The following is a 6,773-nucleotide window of genomic DNA, read 5'->3' as shown; positions in this document are numbered from 1 at the left end:
TAATGCTATAGTGATAGGAAACCATTGCAGAAGATGAAAAAACAAGGAGCATTTGAGGGATAAGTGGTGATGATGTTTGTAGCTTGTGAATGTTTACTTTTTAACTTATCTTGGAGCTAGAACTAGCAAATTTCATATGTTTAAGTTCGAGGTAAGTGGTGATAAGTCTTCATGGGAAGTGGATTGTATAAATGATACTGATACTTTATAAAGTAAGTACTGGTTGGAAACTCCAGTGAATGCCACCTCCTATTGGAAAATAATTAGAGTTTCTAACTTAAAGCTTCTTATATAGTGTATAAAGTCTTGAAAATTGATGCAGGAGTTCCAATTTAACTTATAGCTTCTTATATAGTGTATCATCACGAGCCTATTTTAAGACACGTGCAGATAGCTTAACATACTCTAAATTGATGCTAAACTTCAGTCCTCAACTCCTGTAAAACAGTCCCCAAGAATCAATGAACATTCACACAAACAAGCAAGGAAAGGAACTAAAGAAAGACAATGTTTTTGGAGGCCAAAGAGCCAACGTTTTTGTGTTATATTTCTGAATATACAAGGATGTGTTGATGCCTATTATGTCTTACTACATCTATTTATTGTCCTCTTAAAGTCCCTAAGTCAAAAATGTACAACAAGTGCAAGAAATCTTCCCATAGAATTGTCAACTACAAGCTGGAAATTCTGAAAAATCTGCACATGCATGCTGGAAATTTCTGCACATTCAAGCCAACCTATGTGGACTTTTCAAAGTCCAAGAAGTGTGATGCATGATTAATTTGACCACCTAGAATGTACTGGAACATTGGAAGCATTTCGGGGCATTTATCGAAGCTCCGTCAAGCTCAAAAAGGCACCTGATCAGTCTGGAACATGCCCAAAATGTGAGGAATTTAATGGGTTGTGATGCGGGGCGTCAAAATATAGTATCTTTGGTACATTTTTGTTGAATATATTAGCAACTTTGGAGCATTTTCTCCCTATATAACTGTAGACCCCTTCCAAACTATCTATTAATAGCTTAAACACTTGAGAAGAATCCACCAAAACTACTACTTCTGTTGGATTTGAGTATTTTTGAATCATGGACTCCATTATCTATTATTAGTCTTAAGATGTTTTGGTCTATGCTGCCCGAATTTGTCTTCATACTTGCATGATCTCTTTTTCTAAAATTTTGCAGGAATATGAAAATGGGGGAAAAGAGCACCCTTTTATTGATGTCTACGAAGATACGCAAAGGAAGAAAAACAAGGACGGTACAAGAGGAGATTGGGTCAAACCGTGTGCTATGAATGCATATGTAAGATAATAAATTTTACATACATTGTTTTATTATTACTCAACTTTGCTTGTTTACATACTAACAAATAATTTTTGTTTTAGGAAGAATTTCAAAAAAACATAGAAGAGTGGCGTCAAACCCAACCTACTTCAAAGGGTGGTACCATGGTCCAACCATCACCCGAAGAGCTGAATAATATATGGAAAACTGTGGTAGGTGGTCCAAAGAAAAGTAGAACCTATGGGACAGAGGTTGTCCAATCTTTGAATAGTCCTTCGTTGTTTCCTAGTTCCTCTTCTACTTTATAAACTATGGAAGAAATGGAAGCGATGAAAAAGCAAATTGTGGAATTGACACAGAAATATGCAGCTAACGATGCTAAGTTTGATAAATTGGAGGAGTTGGTTAAGAAGTACATGCCGCAAGTATTTCAGGACGAGGAAGATAATGAATCTGATGATAATTAGATTGTAGTTAGTGCTCTTGTTTTTTGTTGTGACATTTAGATTTTTAAACTATTTGATTTGATATTTGTTTTGAATGATTTAAAGTGGTTGTATTTATAATTTTTTGTTGTGTTTGATCCAATTGTGAAAAATACATTACTTATGTTGTTTTTGATTTGAAAACAATGTAAGCTAATGCAATATAATAATTATTTAATTATTTATTAAATAATAATAATTATTAAATAGTTATTTAATAATTTTCTGACTATAGTGGTCGGAATAATTAAAATTATTAAATAATTATCTATAAATTGACTACATTGATCGGAATAATTATAATTATTAAATACTTATTTATTAAATTTCTAACTAAAGTAGTCTGAATAATTAAATTATTGAATAATTATTTATTAAATTTTTGACCATAGTAGTCAGAATAATTATAATTATTAAATATTTATTTATTAATTTTTCGACTACAGTAGTCGGAATAATTAAAATTATTAAATAATTCTTTATTAATTTTTTACTACAGTAGTCGAAATAATTAAGATTATTAAATATTTTTTAATTAAATTTCGGACTACAGAAGTCGGAATATTTATAATTATTGAATAAATATTTATCAAATATCCCACTACATTTCCGATTATAGTAGTCGGAAATTTCTGACTATAGTAGTCGAAAATTTCTGACTACTTTAGTCGGAAAATATTTTTCGACAAGCTACATTCCGACTACCATCAAGTACTCGGAAAGTATTCGGAACTACCTCATTTTCCGATCACTTTCCGATAAACTGGCCATCGAAAATTTATTGTTTTTTAGTGGTGATTCAAATCTCATTTATAATCATTTATAATCATATGAATTTTAAACAAAGGCTTGGTTTTGGGCACAAGGATGAAAGAGGATCTTTGTTCATAAACCCCACATACCTTGATTGATGATTTGATGAAGAAACTTGAATTATTGATTCCTATTTGAGTTCTTGAAGATGAGTTCTTGATTATCTTATCTTGGGAATCCTCAATCTTAAGCTTTCTTGGAGAAACTATGGAGGATTTTGATTTCTTGGATAAGAAGCTTTGGAGCTCTAGGGTTTTTCTTTGAGAGGGAATGGATGAAATTGGGCATAAAATACCTTGAATATGATTAATTCCTTGTTTTGGAAGAATTTGGGCTTTGGGGATTGACCAAAATACCCCTATTAAACTCTAAGTCGAAACTGAAAAATGCAACATTTTTCAAATAGGCAAGCCACCGCGATGCGCCACTATCGTGGTGGCTCACTGGAATTTGGACAATTGGGAACTGGACAGACTCCACGACGCGGAGCCATTGCGGTGCCCCTTTGGAATGCCATTTTGGCCACCAACGTAATGTGGTAAGATGGTGTTGGGCTACTAGATTTTGAAAAATAGGAAAATAGACCACTCCGCGAAGATTCAATATCGCGAAGGTCCACTGAAATTGACGATTAATATTTTTTCCTTTTTTGTGATGCGCTGAGTGCCCAGGTGGCACACTGTCAACTTAAAAATGCCATAACTTTACAACCGCGTATCAGGTTTAGGCAAAATTGGTATCGATGGAAAAATTGTTCAATTTCCCACACAATGGACCTGAAAATTTCACAAGGAATAAATATTGTTCACTTTGGAAGGTAAGATATCCCTTAATATTATAGGAGTAAATTTAAGCTAGGAAAAATATAGGGTATTACAATATCTCCCCCTTGAAATATTCATCCTCTAATATGGCTAATTAAGCTGAAAATACTTTGGAATCTGAGGCTATAAGCTATTATGCTCAACTGAAATAAATTGAATGGTTGAATCTCAATTAAAATGACCTACTGAACTGATCTGAGAGTGTATGAATTCTCATGAAGGGAGCTTCTTTGTTAGTTAGTCTACGAATCTGATGATCAAGAATCTTTACTGAGACTTCTTCATAAGAGAGGCTATTCTGAATATCTATGCTTTCTAGAGGATTTATAACAACTGAATCATCCATGTACTTTTTCAACAAGGACAAATGGAATACTGGATGAACTAAGGATTAGTCTGCGGGTAGCTCAAGCTCATATGCTACATGCCCAACACTACTCAAAATATGGAAGGGACCAACATAACGGGGACTAAGCTTCCCCTTCTTGCCAAATATCTTCACCCCTTTCATGGTTGAAACTTTCAAGTACACAAGATCATCAACCTCGAACTCAAGGTCTCTTCTTCTTACGTCTGCATAAGATTTCTGATGACTTTGGGCTGCTTTAAATCTCTCTCGAATCAACTAACCTTTCTCTATGGCCTTAAACACCATGTCTGGCCTAATCAAAATGGCCTCACCCACTTCAAACCAACCAACCAGTAATCTACATCTTTGCCCATAAAGAGCCTTAAACGGAGCCATCTGAATACTAGCATGATAACTGATATTATAAGAAAACTCAATCATTAGCAAATGCTCATCTCAACTACATTTGAAATCAAGAACACATGCCCTCAACATATTCTCTTATGTCAGAATGGTCCTTTTTGCATGACCATCTGTCAGCAGATGAAAAGGTAAACTAAGATGAACTTGGATACCAAGACCTTTCTGAAAAGCTCTCCAAAACTGAGAGATAAAATGAGTACCTCTATTTGAAATAATGGACAAAGGAACTCCATGCAATCTAACCAACTCTCTCATGTACAACTTAGTATAATTTTAAGCTGTGTAAGATGTGTGAACTGGCAAGAAATATGATGACTTAGTTAATCTGTCTACAATAACCCAAATCGAATCATGCTGATAACGCAAATGGGGTAAAATAGTCATAAAATCCATATTCACCTCTTCCCACTTCCAAGTGGGGATACCAAACTCTTGCAATGCACCACCAGGTCTTTGGTGCTCTACCTTAACCTGTTGAAAAGTTGCACACTTAGCTACAAACTCTACTATATCTCTCTTCATACCACTCTACTAATAGATTTCTCGCAAGTTGCGGTACATCTTGGTAATACCTGGATGAATGGAATAACACGCACCATGTGTTTCCGCCATAATTCGTTGCCTCAAATCATCAACACATGGCACACATAATATACTTTGGTACCTCAACACACCATCTCCCCCTAGGGAGAAAACCTCTACTCTTTGGTCTTTAACGGTCTCCTTTAATTTGACCAAACTAGAATCCTTATCTTGCTTCTCTTTCACCTCCAAAACTAGGGAAGATTCGAAACTACTTTGAACATAAATATTCCCTTCAGCTGAATCAACCAACTTAACACCCAATCTAGCTAATCGATGCACTTCCCAAACTAACTCTTTCTTATCATCCTCCACATGAGCAACACTGCCCATAGACAATCTACTAAGGGTATCTACCACTACATTGGCCTTGCCCGAAAGATACAACACACTCATATCATAATCTTTCAACAACTCCAACCACCTTCTCTGACGGAGTTTCAAACCCCTCTGAGTAAACACATACTGCAAGGTTTTGTGATCTATGAACATATCAATATTCACCCTATACAAATTATGTCTCTAGATTTTCAAAGCAAATAAAACAATAGCTAACTCAAGATCATGGGTTGGGTAATTCTTTTCATGAGGCTTGAGTTGTCTAAAGGCATAGGCTATGACCTTACCTCTTTGCATCAAAACACAACCTAAACCAACTCTGGAGGTATCACAATAATCCACAAAACCATCTATACCATCAGGTAATGCTAAAACTAGGGCTGAAGTGAGTTGAGTCTTCAAATCCTAAAAACTCTTCTAGCAAGAATCTAACCACTGAAACTTAACATTTTTTTGGGTCAATCTAGACATAGGAGAAGCAATAGATGAGAAACCCTCAACAAAATATCTGTAGCAGCCAGTTAAACCCAAGAAACTCCTAATGTCTAACAGAGAGATAGGTCTATGTCAATTTGTTACTGCTTCTGTCTTTTGGGGATAAACTCTAATACCCTTACTGGAAACAATACGACTAAGAAAAGCTACTGACCTTAGCCAAAATTTACACTTACTGAATTTGGCGAACAACTGGTGATCACTGAGAGTTTGCAACATAAGTCTAAGCGGGTCAGCATGATCATCCTTACTATAAGAGTAGACGAGAATATCATCGATAAAGACTATGACGAACATATCTAGATATTGTTTGAACACTCTGTTCATCAAGTCTATTGTAATACCCTACATTTTCTTAGCATAATCTAAAACCCTTAGCATATCGCAAAGCCATCAAGTCCATTGTAATACCCCACATTGTAATACACTCTGTTCATCAGTATATTTCAGTTTATCTCCTTCTATTTCATAGAAAATTCAATTAGCTTTCCAATGATATAAAATTTTCCAAAATCTGATAACCGGGTAAGACGTTATGACAATTTAAAGTTTTAGTTGTTAAAAACCATTATTTAAACCCTTAGCGCATCGCAGAGCCAACATAAATGACGATTGTCAATTACCAGTGAAGCTCCATGTAACCACCATGATGCGCCATTAGCCAAAATCCTAATTGTCCATTTTTCAGTGTCCTTCGCGATAATGGCGCATCGCGCCAAGGTTGAATTTCAAAATCAAAAGGGCACTGTGATTCCTTTGCGTCGTGCCAATACCTTAGTTCCCAGTTGTCTGGTTCCAGTGACACGACGCGATAGTGCCACGTTGCACCAAGGGTAAAAATTGGGAATTTTTCCAGTTTTGCAATTTTAAATTACAGGGGCTGCTTGGTCTTTTTCCATGGCCCCAAATCCATCTAAACATGGGATTTAACCCTAAGAGAGAACTATTTTCTCACTTTGTAATTATTTTTTCAAATTAAAATCAATCCTTTTCAAGATCAAAAAACCCTAACTCTCAAGGCCAAATCTTGAGAACTCTCCATCAATCCTTCCAAATTCATTATCCTAGGTATGTTAGATGTTCATCCATGGATCCCTTTCATCCATGGAGTCAAAATATCCTATTTAAATTAATAAATTGTGATCATTACAAGTTAATTGATTTTAAATTATGAT

This window comes from Capsicum annuum, chromosome 8 (assembly GCF_002878395.1).
Source record: "Capsicum annuum cultivar UCD-10X-F1 chromosome 8, UCD10Xv1.1, whole genome shotgun sequence".
Lineage (NCBI taxonomy): Eukaryota > Viridiplantae > Streptophyta > Magnoliopsida > Solanales > Solanaceae > Capsicum > Capsicum annuum.
The sequence above is the reverse complement of the archived record's forward strand: the minus strand, read 5'-3'. Positions refer to the sequence as shown.